Below are 12,512 nucleotides of genomic sequence, written 5' to 3' on the forward strand. Positions count from 1 at the left end.
TTGTTAAATGTGAGCCAAAATCATCACAATTAAAAGAACCAAAGACTTAAACTACTTCAGTCTGTGTGCATTGAATTTATTTAATACACGAGTTTCACAATTTGAGTTTTCTTTTCCACGACATTCTAATTTATTGAGATGCACCTGTACAACATACCATACCTTTGATATTAATTGGGGCAGTGATTTTAATTTGTTTGTTTATCTGGAGCATGAGCAACAACCAGATCATTCTATTGGTCCTCGGGGAGATTTTGCTACAGTAATTATATGAATCGTCAGTCGTCAGTCTGTGATGTCCAGTACTAAATATATTTCTTTAAGCATTTCTTCACAGCTTTTCTTTTGATGCGGTTCAGATTCTACAAGCCGTCACCTGAATTCTGCTCTTGTTCTGAGCAGAAGCCACTAATGCACTTTGAGCCTGTTCTCTCTGCTCATTTGGAGTCATTTGGGGTTGATGGGTAATAAGGAGCAGGGCTCCTCCACAGAGAGGCAGTGTTGCTCTGAGCAGTGCCGGTGAGAGGACACCACAGTCCGACTGATGGGAAAATCAGTTGACCCTGCCAAGCCCCAAACCGCTACTACAACTTCACTGAGAACAAATCAAGAACAAAAAATCCCATTTGATGCACAGACTACAACACAAACCTCTAGTTAAAACTGATGTTAAATGCATGTTTCTCCTGTCACTGAGATGAGTAGAAATAATTATGTAAATTTACTAGCTGCTCAAAGTGATTGCAATTGTACAGCTTTGTGCCATATAATTTTTTTAAATACACATTGTGTCTACTAGTAAAGACATTGTTGGCAGATAACAAATAACGAATAACAAATGGGTAAATTGTATTGTAATGTGTCAATCCATAATTAATCATTGGCAAAAAATGAAACAGATTAGAGCTTGAAGGGTTATACTGTAGGTGAAAATGTGCATGCACACTTTAGAGATGAGAGATTTCAAAGAGGTTTACATTCCATCTGTGTTATTAGATCTGTGTCACTCCTCCCTCAGAAAGCAGGAAATCATTTACAGGTTGACGGCAGTTTCGAATCTCAAGCTCTTTGTTTTGAACCCACCACCACTCTGACCATTTTTAAAAGCATTTTTAAAAACATACATAGAGATCGAGAGAGGAACACTGATGCCCAAAAGTCTGAAACAACTAGTTTTTTCTTCATTTCAAATTATATCATCAGAAATTAACTGAGAGATAGTTGAACTAAAATGAAATTTGAAACCATCCTACATTTGATCTTACGATCATTTCTCGAATGTGCGTACATGTGAGTCAGAGAACGAACTTATGCACAAAAAAAAATGTATGTATGCCTTTCTTTCAGATGTGAAATTTATAAACTCAAAATGTTCTTCAAATTGTGTGCAACTGAGTGGTTTCAGATCGCAACCTTGTAAACGCCATCTAACTTCCAAATCTTTTAACAGCTTTGATTCCCAGATACTTGCAGAACTTCAACTCTCTGCCATAAGGAAAGTGTATATATCTGCTTAGACCCTGACATGGCACTAAGCATTTTTCCACATTGAAGACCGCTTTTATAAATATTGAACCTTGATTTTAATGTACACGCATTCTAATATCAAATCTGTGTGTATGTTTTATAAATGAGGTCCTTGGTTTGTCCCTCTTATTGCATTAGTGAGAGCAGCAGTCGAGCTGCATGAACTTAAACCTGATGATCATATTCTTCAGCATGATTTCAGATCACCCAAAGACCATCTTGTGCTTTTATGGAAGCAAGAACATCTGACTGTCTGTACAAAGAATCACATTATCATAGTCACAAATTGAATTATTCGATTAGACATCTAGAAATAGAGCTGAACCTTAAATATTCCATTTTACGTCATAACGTTTCTTTGTTTAGAATGTTCCGAAGTCCTAAAACGCTCTGTTCTGTTTTCCATTTAAAGGTTTAATGAAAAAAATCACAGCTTTTCAGCGAGGTCTCAGACTTTTGGAGCCCACTCTACTTCTAAACATATGGTATATCCACCTGTACTAACTGTGCAGCAGGAAGGTGACCATGTGCCTGTGTTTGCTTTAGCTGGAAGGCAGAGTCATTATAGCACAGGGAGATTACAGCAGATAACACAGTCTTAAGTGTTCCATTCTTCAAAGGACACGTCTCATCAAACGTCTCTACCTACGTCTGCCGTGCAGAGATCAATGCTATCCAAAACATAAAGGAGAGTGTCAAATCCCTTCTTCTGGAAACAACTTGAGTTACGTTTAATAGTGAAGAAAGTCTTTAAAGTCACAGGTGTAAAAGACTGGGGAAGAGATGGCATCAAGTGTCAAATCCCTTCTACTGGAAACAACTTCAGTTTTACTGAAGTCTTTAAAGTCACAGGAGTAAAAGACTGCCAAAAATGTTCATAATTTTAACAGAAAAATTGCTGTAATATAAAACCAGTTAACTGTACAGTTAGTACATTTAAACAAAAAACATTATATTTAATGGACAATATGAATAATTGTACAGCAATACACTTTTTAAAAAATTATGGATTTTGGGAGAAAAATGTACCTACACTGTAAAAGTGGTAACCTGTAAATGTTATCTTAAAGACCTATTTCTACCTGATTTAACCTATAAAAAATTGTTTTGCTGGTATAAATGAATATATTTAGGTTGATTCAGTGATGCTAAATAATGTTTACTTGAGTAAAAGTCATGTACTTCTACTGTAAAGTCCACTTTTTTATTTTTAATTTAAAAAAGTAAATACACATCACCTTATAATTTCGCTTGAAATGCAGTAAAGGGTGATTCGAGAAGTCTCTGTATGTTGCCTCACATCTGATGATATATATTTTTAAATGATAATGTTTGCTTATGTTAGTGATTACTGTATGTGCATTATAGGTGTTTTTATGTTGTTAATGTTCCTTACATTATTATAGTGTCGTGTGTTACCATCCCTGGGGAAGGGATGGTGTGAGTATTTTCAATAATGAACAATTGATTAGTCAGCATCAATATACCAAATATTTGATAGCGATACGTCCATTTTAAACGTGATGCACACTATATAAACACATACCTCTGATTGCTTCTCTGAACTTTTTTCTGACCCTAGGCCTGGACAAGGCAAATGGGAATAAAAGCGGACATAATTGCTTTCAGAATCCATTTGCAGAGGGCAAAGGGCTACTTATTTTCAATCACTGAATTGTTTTAGAACTTATGAAAGCTGTCTTTGTTTTTCTAAAATACTTTGAACACAACAGACGGATGTTCTGATGTCAATAATTAGCATAACTTGATTGGTCTCCAGCAATTAAAATATAAATGGCGGTTTAACTGTTGCGGATGATTTAAAAAAACAGCCTTCTGTCATTTGTATATTACATAAAGGCAGTAATGTGTGAGGTTTTATATGGAGTCAGTTGATTTTTTTAAATAATTTTTTGATGGCAATTATTGCATCAACATTACAGTATATCATTGTTAAGGAAGATACTGGTAATGGTAACTAATGAGAGTTTGTTATTATTACACAGGTCTCTGGAATACTTGATTCTGATTGGTCAATCAATCTCATACTCACTCTCTCATTTCATCATTGCAATGTGCATCTTGTTGTGGTCGTTTTGTATTTTGTAATGGAATATGTTTGCTTGATGGAAGATTTAAGATAATATACAGGTAAAATGATAAAGTCGTCCATGTATATATTTATTAGGTGAGCTAAATGTTGCTTATAAATAAATAGTGAATTCTACAGAAACCATTTCTTTTCAAAACTTTCAAAAAATATAGCCTACCAATAATTTTATGCTGACTAAAGCAGAAAAATGTGTTTTTAGGGGTGAATCTGTTGTGAAGGTCATTTTTTTAACCTTTAATGTATATTGTTCCTTTTATCTGAGTAGAATTTGTTTGATCCTCTAATGCAAGTCTTAAAGAGAGGCAATGCAAAGTCAGAAAGTAGACTTCAAACACAAAGCAATGCATCATTTAAATATCACAACAATGGTTTATGACAAAGGCACCGCTACATGGAGCATATGTTTGTTTTTTGTCCTTGTGATAAGGACCTGGCTTTGGGAACTTCTTCAGGTGGCACCATATACCCCACATTTGCACTATAATCTTGTGTCATAATCACTTAGCGTCACTGTTTATATTATTTTAAGGCAGCGAAACTGTGTAATAATAATTTTAAGTGAGCCTTTGTTAAGTGTCACATAAATATCTTTAGTCCATTAATAGGTCTCTATAGTTGTAACCATGGGCTTTTTGAAGTGCTCATGGAACGCTTGAATATCCCTCGCAGACACTGAATCGAGCCAGTAATCCAAACCCCTAGCTAATTGGAGTGTGACTTTAGGTCCCGCTTTCAGAGCGACCTGGACTTAGATTCCCCTGGAGCAACATGGATGCTCTCCATTTCAACCTTAATTTGGACTCCAGTGCAGTGGATCTGCACAGATCTTCAACATGAAAGCAAAGGCAAATTGATTTTCTGGAGCCTGGTTTCCATGAGCTGAATATTTAAATTCCCCCAATCCCTTCAGCTGCTCCAGGCTTTGGAAGATACCCAGTTCCTTATCGATGTTTCAACTTACTCATTGGTTTTTCATCAAGGGCATGTTGTGAAGAGCTGTCAAAGAAGATTTAAGATAAAATTATTTTTTTAACTGAATACACACTGTAAGTTGCAGTCTAAAGTTGGGTTTGCCCTCATCCTGACACAGTTAAAGAAGAAGAGCTCTAATGAGTTGGAGCGAGATAACTATGTGCTATATTGAACAACAGTGCCTCACCTCTTCAACACGGAGCAGGAGGCTAATACAGACCTCATTCCCTTAACAAATGTTACACTATTAATATGCCACAGGAGTGGAAGAAGTCCTGTTATTGTTAGTAGCGTCCTGATTTACTTTTTTTGCATGACTGAATGAATTGTTGGCAAGATATTTTAAAAACCTAGGCCTAACAGTTCTGTAAAACTTGGGACAAAGTATCTAAATCAATCTATCTATCTGGCAAAGACATCCCCTTTTGCACTAACAGAGTGTAAAATTGCCATCTGGCATAAATTGAAAGTTATTTTCTCACATAACACTGATGAATCTGCGTCAGAATATCTAGATGTGCCATACATCAGTTAATTCATGATCATATTCTGTGTTTATTATGTTGTCAGGGAGAAGAAAAATGCCCTTCAAATGCCTTTTTCTGGAATATGGATCTTACGTCATTGATTTTTACTTGCCATGAGTGGAGCCCGATGCCTTTAGGTTGAGTTCATATCTGCGATTGCCTGGCAGTGATCAAAGATATTTAATATATAAGAAAGAAATGGAGTAGATTTCTCCTTTAAATGCTGAAGCATTTTTATCTAGCAGTATCGCATATATATTGAATGTCAGATAAAGGTGGGCACATCCCTGTACTCTGTGTGTTGTACAATCTCTTAATTCTTTGAAAATACCGTATATGCATTCTCTTGATGTCAAAGCTGATTTGTATTATGTGGAACATGAGTACGACTGTGCATGACATTTGGAAGGTCATATACGTTAACATACTGTTATAGGCACAGCATCATCTGCCCTGTAAAGGTCAGCTGTTTCCGGAAATTCAGAAAATAAAAGTAAAAATATGGTGACAATATACCAGGAATACATTACAATCAACATACTCTACATTTCATTAACTGGTAATGGTCACAAGTTAATCTAGCAGAAATTATGGTAAAAGTAATGGTACATTACAGCATGGTAACACACATGACACTATAATAATTGTAGGGTATCAGACCGAATCAGACAATCTAAGATTTAGTCAAAAACACAGTTGAAACACGAGGAGCCGAATTCCTGTAAGGAACATTAACAACATAAAAACACCTATAATGCACATACAGTAATCGCTATCATTATCATTTAAAAATATATATCATCAGATGTGAGGCAACATACAGAGACTTCTCGAATCCCCCTTTACCGCATTTCAAGCGAAATTATAAGGTGATGTGTATTTACTTTTTTAAATAAAAAATAAAAAAGTGGACTTTACAGTTGAAGTACATGACTTTACCTCAAGTAAACGTTATTTAGCATCACTGAATCAACCTAAATATATTAATTTATACCAGCAAAACAATTTAAATCAGGTAGAAATAGGTCTTTAAGATTTAACATTTGCAGTCTTTTATAGTGTAGGTAAATTTTTCTCCCACTTTTTCTCAAAAAAGTGTATTGCTTTACAATTATTCATATTGTCCATTAAATATAATGTTTTTGTTTAAATGTACTAACTGTACAGTTAACTGGTTTTATATTACAGCAATTTTTCTGTTAAAATTATGAAAATTTTTGCAGTGTGATAAAGGTGTATTGACTTTAAGCCAAATCGCATAAAAAATACAAAAACCAACACCAACATGTAATTTCTTTATTTTTCTACTATCATGTTTCATTTGAAATAAATAAACCTGCCTAAAATTATTACCATTCTTCCCAGAACTAAAAAAGCTTACTATTATTTGTGCTCAAGAATATATTACAATATAAAACACATTTTGTGCAGTGACAGAATAAGAAGTTTGAAATAGCATCTAATTTTCATACCCAGTAAAGACAGGATACAACGGTTACAAGTAAACAAGCAAGACTATGTTTACTGTCAGTTACACACTACTTCTGTCACGCAGAAACTTGAGAGCTTCCTGAATGCACGATGATCATTTTCATCCTTATTATTATCACTTACTGTAAATAACCGGTCTCTGAGGTGACAGACACAGCGACTGCCGTGTGATATGTGCTTATGATTATGCAATAGAAGAGGCATTTTCCTCAAGCTAGGTAATAATGACAATGTGTAGTGAGAGAGAGCAGTGACAGGAAGGACCAGTTCAAAGAGTGTATTTTTACCAGCAGGGGCGCTCAGTCGAGGTGAACAGCACCACGCTGGGTGACACGAGAGCTGCAGACGGCTCATGGGCAAGGTTACCAGAAGCTTTTCTAGCTCTTCATAGCTTCTGGATCAGATTGACTAACAACAACCAAACACTGGACAAATGGGGCAGCTGCACACTGCCAGGCAACATCAGCAAGGAAACTGCAAGACTGAATAGAGATCTTTAGAATAGAAGCCACCCACTTCTCAGCCTACACAGCCTTGCTCTTTAACTTTGAAAATTTCCTTAGAGAATTGTGGGAAAAACACATGGAACGAGACCAAAAGCATCGTCAATGCATATGTGAGATGAGCAACCTCCTTCTTGAGGGGATCAGACAGAATGCTTTAATGTAGGATCTGCCAGCGTTTATTTCCGTGTCATTTGGCGCTCTTTGTTTTCTTTAGAAGGGGAAAGATGCATCATAAAGATGCACATTCAGCTAGGCTGTGAGCTGACAACTAGATAACTAGCGCTTGTGCTGTTGCCATAACTCAATATTATAGAGTTGATCCCCTGAGGCTTGATCTTGATCAGGTATTGATTCATTTCTGTCTGAAACTGTAGCTGCTGCTCATGTCTGGATATCAAGTTAACAAGTTTATTTTGAGGATTAATTGTTAAAGGAATAGTTCACCAACAAGGGGAAATAATGACAGAATTGTAATTTTTAGGTGAACTGTTTCTATTTTCTGACATTGAATGGACAGGTTGTCATGCTCACTGAATTTTCAGGATTATTCTTGCACTGGTAAACCTATCATGATTTTTCTACCTGATCTGAATTGAATTTCCTTCAATTAATGTAAAAATGGTATGATCTAACGTATTTAAGATTAATTAGTTAGAATTAATTGATTCATTAAAGTTTAGATTTAGATATTACCACATGCAGCACATTTTGTAAGTTTTTATTTTTTATTTTTATATTTGAGTTATTATTATCATCATAATGATGATAAATATAATTATTGTTGTTCTTTTTTTATTCAGTGTAAAAGATATATACACAGCATTCAAAAGCTTTTTAGGATTTTTAAAAAAGAGAATACATTGAATTGATTAAAGTTGATAGTAAATAGGATTATAGTGTTTTTTTTTTAACTTTTTATTCATTAAAGAATGATCTTTTCTCAAAAATGGTAAGTGGCACAATTTTTTACAACACTGATAATAACAAAATTTGTTTCTGGAGAAATTGCTACTTGCTGAATTGATTACTGAAGTTTGGAGTAATTGCTGCTAAAAAAAAAGAAAAAGAAAAAAAGAAATAAATTACATTTTTAAATATATTAAAATAGAAGATAAAACAAAATAAGAGAAGACACTTGTTTTAAATTGTAATAATTATAACCTTGAGACTTCTTTTAAATAATAATAATAATATTAATAGAAACACTAACTTTGAGACGTCTTTCAAAAACATTTTTTAAATCTTACCGACCCCAAACATTTGAATAATAGTGTATATATTTATTTTATTTATTTATTATGAGATAACAAGCAGCAAAGTTTGATTTCAACCACTAATTTCACTATGATTTCAATCTTTGACATGGCCTTACTCTGTCAATATTAAAGATATCAAGGTTACGTTTTCACGGAATGTTATTTACCTCATGAAGGATGATTTTATGTAGAAAACAGTAAATCACAAAAAAAAACAAAAAAAACCTTTAGCTGGGTTTAGGGTCACATTTGGTGTATGGAAATCTGGTTCTTATTTAGCCAGACCTTATTTATGCTGAGAACCTATAAGCACCACTGCATTACTGTAAACATTGTAGTAATACAATTAATTTGTAAATATACTAGAGAGTAGTGTAATGCAGAAACAGATAATCACAGAAAAGGACTGGCCCCAGTAGCTAGTAATATACAGTAAATATCCCTCAATCCCTCAAGATGGACTGGCCCCAGTAGCTAGTAATATACAGTAAATATCCCTCAATCCCTCAAGATGGACTGGCCCCAGTAGCTAGTAAACAGACTTTACAGACGGCGTAGATTACTTCGAAAATTTTAAAACTGCCTTTTCAGGAAGACTGTAAGGAATAAACCAAAGTTGATGTACATTGTAAGAAATTAAAGTGGACGGGCTTCCTTAGGGCAAGGTTAGCATGAAGGAATCCGCTCTGAGGCAGTGAGGGCAGACTGAAGCACAGAGATAATACACTGCCGAGCAGAAGCTGGATTTACAGACGTGGAGGACCTCAGTGATAAGAAGTGAGATGTGTGGGGGCAGGGCTACTGGTTACCAATTGAGTCAGCAGAACCGTGAGTGAAGTGAATGTGTTTAAATTGGATTTTGGATGGGTCAGAAGGTTAATGGAGCACAGGAGATCAGGGGTGTACCGTGGGGAGAGTTGAGGAGGAAACTATTGTGTTTGTCATGTGAACAAGAGACTGGGTCATTAGAGATTGATTTGACTCATTGATGTGTGTAACATTATATACTCAATGATGTGCAATATTATATACGGAGATTAGATTCAGTTATTTGAAAAATATCTTTAACACTGATTGATGAATGAACCAGGTCAGAAAAATACTCTTCATAATAATGAGCTTTATTTGTTCTAACATCTGTTGTTGTCATAGGCAGTGTTTGGGAGTAATGGGAAGTCTTCAGTCATTTTAGTGAATCGGTGTGTTCATCTAAATGAAGCAGATGCCCACATGGCATTTTAGTTTTTTAGTTATTTTTTATGATACACAGTACACATAAAACCTTGATTACAATATCCTGGGAGCATAAAAGACAGATGTATTAAGCCAGGCAATGCATTTTATTTTCAGCATAAACACCTGTTTAATCAATGTGAATCACAGAAGTATAAACGGAGTAATTTAAAATGTATATAAAAGTGTAAAATATATATAAAAATATTTTTAATAATCTGTGTGTGTGTGTGTAGTACTGTTTATAGTTTTTTTTTTTTTTTTAAAGAAATGAATAGTTATTCATAAAGGATGCATGTTTAAGCTGATTAAAAGTGATAGTAAAAATGAAAAAAAAAAAAGAAATCTCGGATTCCACAAAAATATTTTAATGATTTCTGAAGGATCATGTGACACTGAAGACTGGAGTCTATTTGTGAGTGTGAAAGTGTTTAAATGATAAGTGAGAGAAAAAAATGAAATATTTTAACACTTACAGGTGCATTTCAATAAATTAGAATGCCGTGGAAGTTCATTTATTTCAGTAATTCAACTCAAATTGTGAAACTTGACAGTATGTGTGATGAACTATCATGAACTGTTTTTATTCATATATTTATAAGGTAGTGCTGGGCGGTATGACCAAAAATGTATATCACTGTATTTTTCAAAATTATACCGGTTTCACGGTACATGATGGTATTTTTTTTTCATGCATGACCGGGTGTTAACCATATTTTCTACTGATTGAGAGAGGAAATATTCGGTATGAACTGGTATACCGCCCAGCACTATTATAAGGGCATGTAATTATTTATTTTACATTGTTCAAATTACCTCCTTGTAGGATGTCATGAAGATTCAGGCTGAAAAGCTGATCTGTGGTCAAGTCTAAAATGGGTTAAGGAATGGTTAACCATAATAACAAGGCAAAAACCCGATATCTGGCACAGAGCATACATGACACACAATGCACACATCTACCCCTGCAGGTAATATAGTAAACGGGTCACGATTGTGTCAGGGTTCTGTCACTTCGGTCTAGTGTAATTCATGGTTTTGTGACAGAGCCCTGACACTCCCGTCATGTCATTGTTTTCATGTAAGCGTGCGGCTTCGAGAGTGCTCGAGCCGTGCGCTCTCGTCTGCGTGTACTGTTTCATGTTGGAGCGTGGTGTTCGGATCCCGGCACTCAGGTCTTGAGTTTCGGTTTCGTTTCGGGGTCCGGACACTCGCGCTCCATGTTCTGTCTGTTGTGGGAGCGTGCGGTCTCGAGTTCGCTCGGCCGTGCGCTCTTCTGTCCGCGTGTGTTGTTGTGTTCTTGTTTTCTGTGTTTCTCATTGTCTCGTGTTGTTGCATGCAGCTCGTGTTTATATCAACTGTGTGCTTTCTTGTTATGTTTTGTCCTGTGCTTGGGTTTTTCACTGGCTGTGTGCTTTCATGTTGTCTTGTTTCACTTCGGTCTAGTGTAATTCATGGTTTTGTGACAGAGCCCTGACACTCCCGTCATGTCATTGTTTTCATGTGAGCGTGCGGCTTCGAGAGTGCTCGAGCCGTGCGCTCTCGTCTGCGTGTACTGTTTCATGTTGGAGCGTGGTGTTCGGATCCCGGCACTCAGGTCTTGAGTTTCGGTTTCGTTTCGGGGTCCGGACACTCGCGCTCCATGTTCTGTCTGTTGTGGGAGCGTGCGGTCTCGAGTTCGTTCGGCCGTGCGCTCTTCTGTCCACGTGTTTTGTGTAGCACGCGGTTTGTGTTCAGCCGCGTGCTTTTCTTGTTGTCTTGTGTGAACACGCGGCTTATGAGTTTTCTCATTAGCTGCGTGTTCGTGTCTTTTTGTTCAAGCACATGGCTTGTGATCTGTTTGGCTGGCCATGTGCTTGTGTTTTTGTTTTGTGTGAGCACATGGCTTTTGTCTTTGTTTCCTGTGTGCTATGTGCTCTCATGTCAATTGTCTTGACCCCACCCATCTTGTTACCTGATTATTGGTTAATTTGCCCCACATGTGTTCCCTCGTTACCCTCCTCATTTGCTCTCCATTTATTCTCCCTGTGTTTGCAGTCCTAGGTCAGTTCGTCACCATTTCTCCCTGGATGTGTCCTGTCCTGTCGTGTCGTGTCCAGATCCTGTCTTGCCTAGCCTTGCCAGCCTGTTTTTCCCCCACGGGGTAGTTTTTGTTGTCTGTTTTGTTTTATTTTATTAATAAAGCCCTTATCTTCCCGCACTATTGAGTCCTTGCTCCATCCTTCATCCCCAACCCTGACAGATTGAGCCTATGGTGGGATATGCTTTTCTCATGTCTTACTGAGTGAATACTTAATGTAGCATTATCTCTTCTAAAACATCGATGTGATGGCTTTACAAACAGTTAAAGTGTGAATTGTCAAGCCTAGAGCACCCTGCTGATTTTCATCTCTACAAAGACCTGCACAAGCTTGATTATTACATTGTGTGATTCGGTTAAATCAAAATTCAGTTTCTGTAAAGGCTGACAGGGTGATTCTAACACATTTACGGGGAGATTAGACACAAATATTAAAGCACTGCTGTTGTGTCATATTCATGTAAAATTGGTAACAGATTGTGTTGATTTTAGCAGTGTATTTTGTTTCATTTAAAAGTTAGTCGTTTTACATAGCATGACATCTTTTATTTCAGCCAAAGATTCTGCCTGCAGCACAGACATCCATCCAGATTCATGAGAAGGCCATAAAAGAGACTGTCTTCATATTAAGCGGATCCAGCCTACTGGGGTGAAAACAAACACTCTCTAAATATGAGTTTTTAATTACTCACTCTGAGAGCCCCCATGGCAAGGCTTTGAGATGATAAAAAAAAAGTGCTTCGTTTTGAATAATATTGTGCTTTGCATCAATCAAGTCACATATCACAAACATCGCACTGAATACAA

General features: G+C 36.3%; 1 protein-coding gene across 2 annotated transcripts in view; it reads left to right on the forward strand.

Moving 5' to 3' along the window:
• Positions 1-12,285, forward strand: part of LOC107658042 (cytochrome P450 4V2-like) — a 21,075-nt gene extending 8,790 nt beyond the window's left edge. Inside the window, exon 9 of one of the 2 annotated variants that reach the window (XM_016446432.1) lies at positions 12,260-12,285. The gene's annotated coding sequence lies outside the window, so the exon portion shown is untranslated. Of the gene's footprint in view, positions 1-1,939; positions 2,235-12,259 lie in introns of those variants that run through there. The other variant, XM_016446433.1, reaches the window with a different exon arrangement.
• Positions 12,286-12,512: the final 227 nt, after the last annotated feature.

The sequence above is a fragment of the Sinocyclocheilus anshuiensis genome, unplaced genomic scaffold (genome assembly GCF_001515605.1).
Source record: "Sinocyclocheilus anshuiensis isolate Anshui unplaced genomic scaffold, SAMN03320099.WGS_v1.1 scaffold227, whole genome shotgun sequence".
Classification (NCBI taxonomy): Eukaryota; Metazoa; Chordata; class Actinopteri; order Cypriniformes; family Cyprinidae; genus Sinocyclocheilus; species Sinocyclocheilus anshuiensis.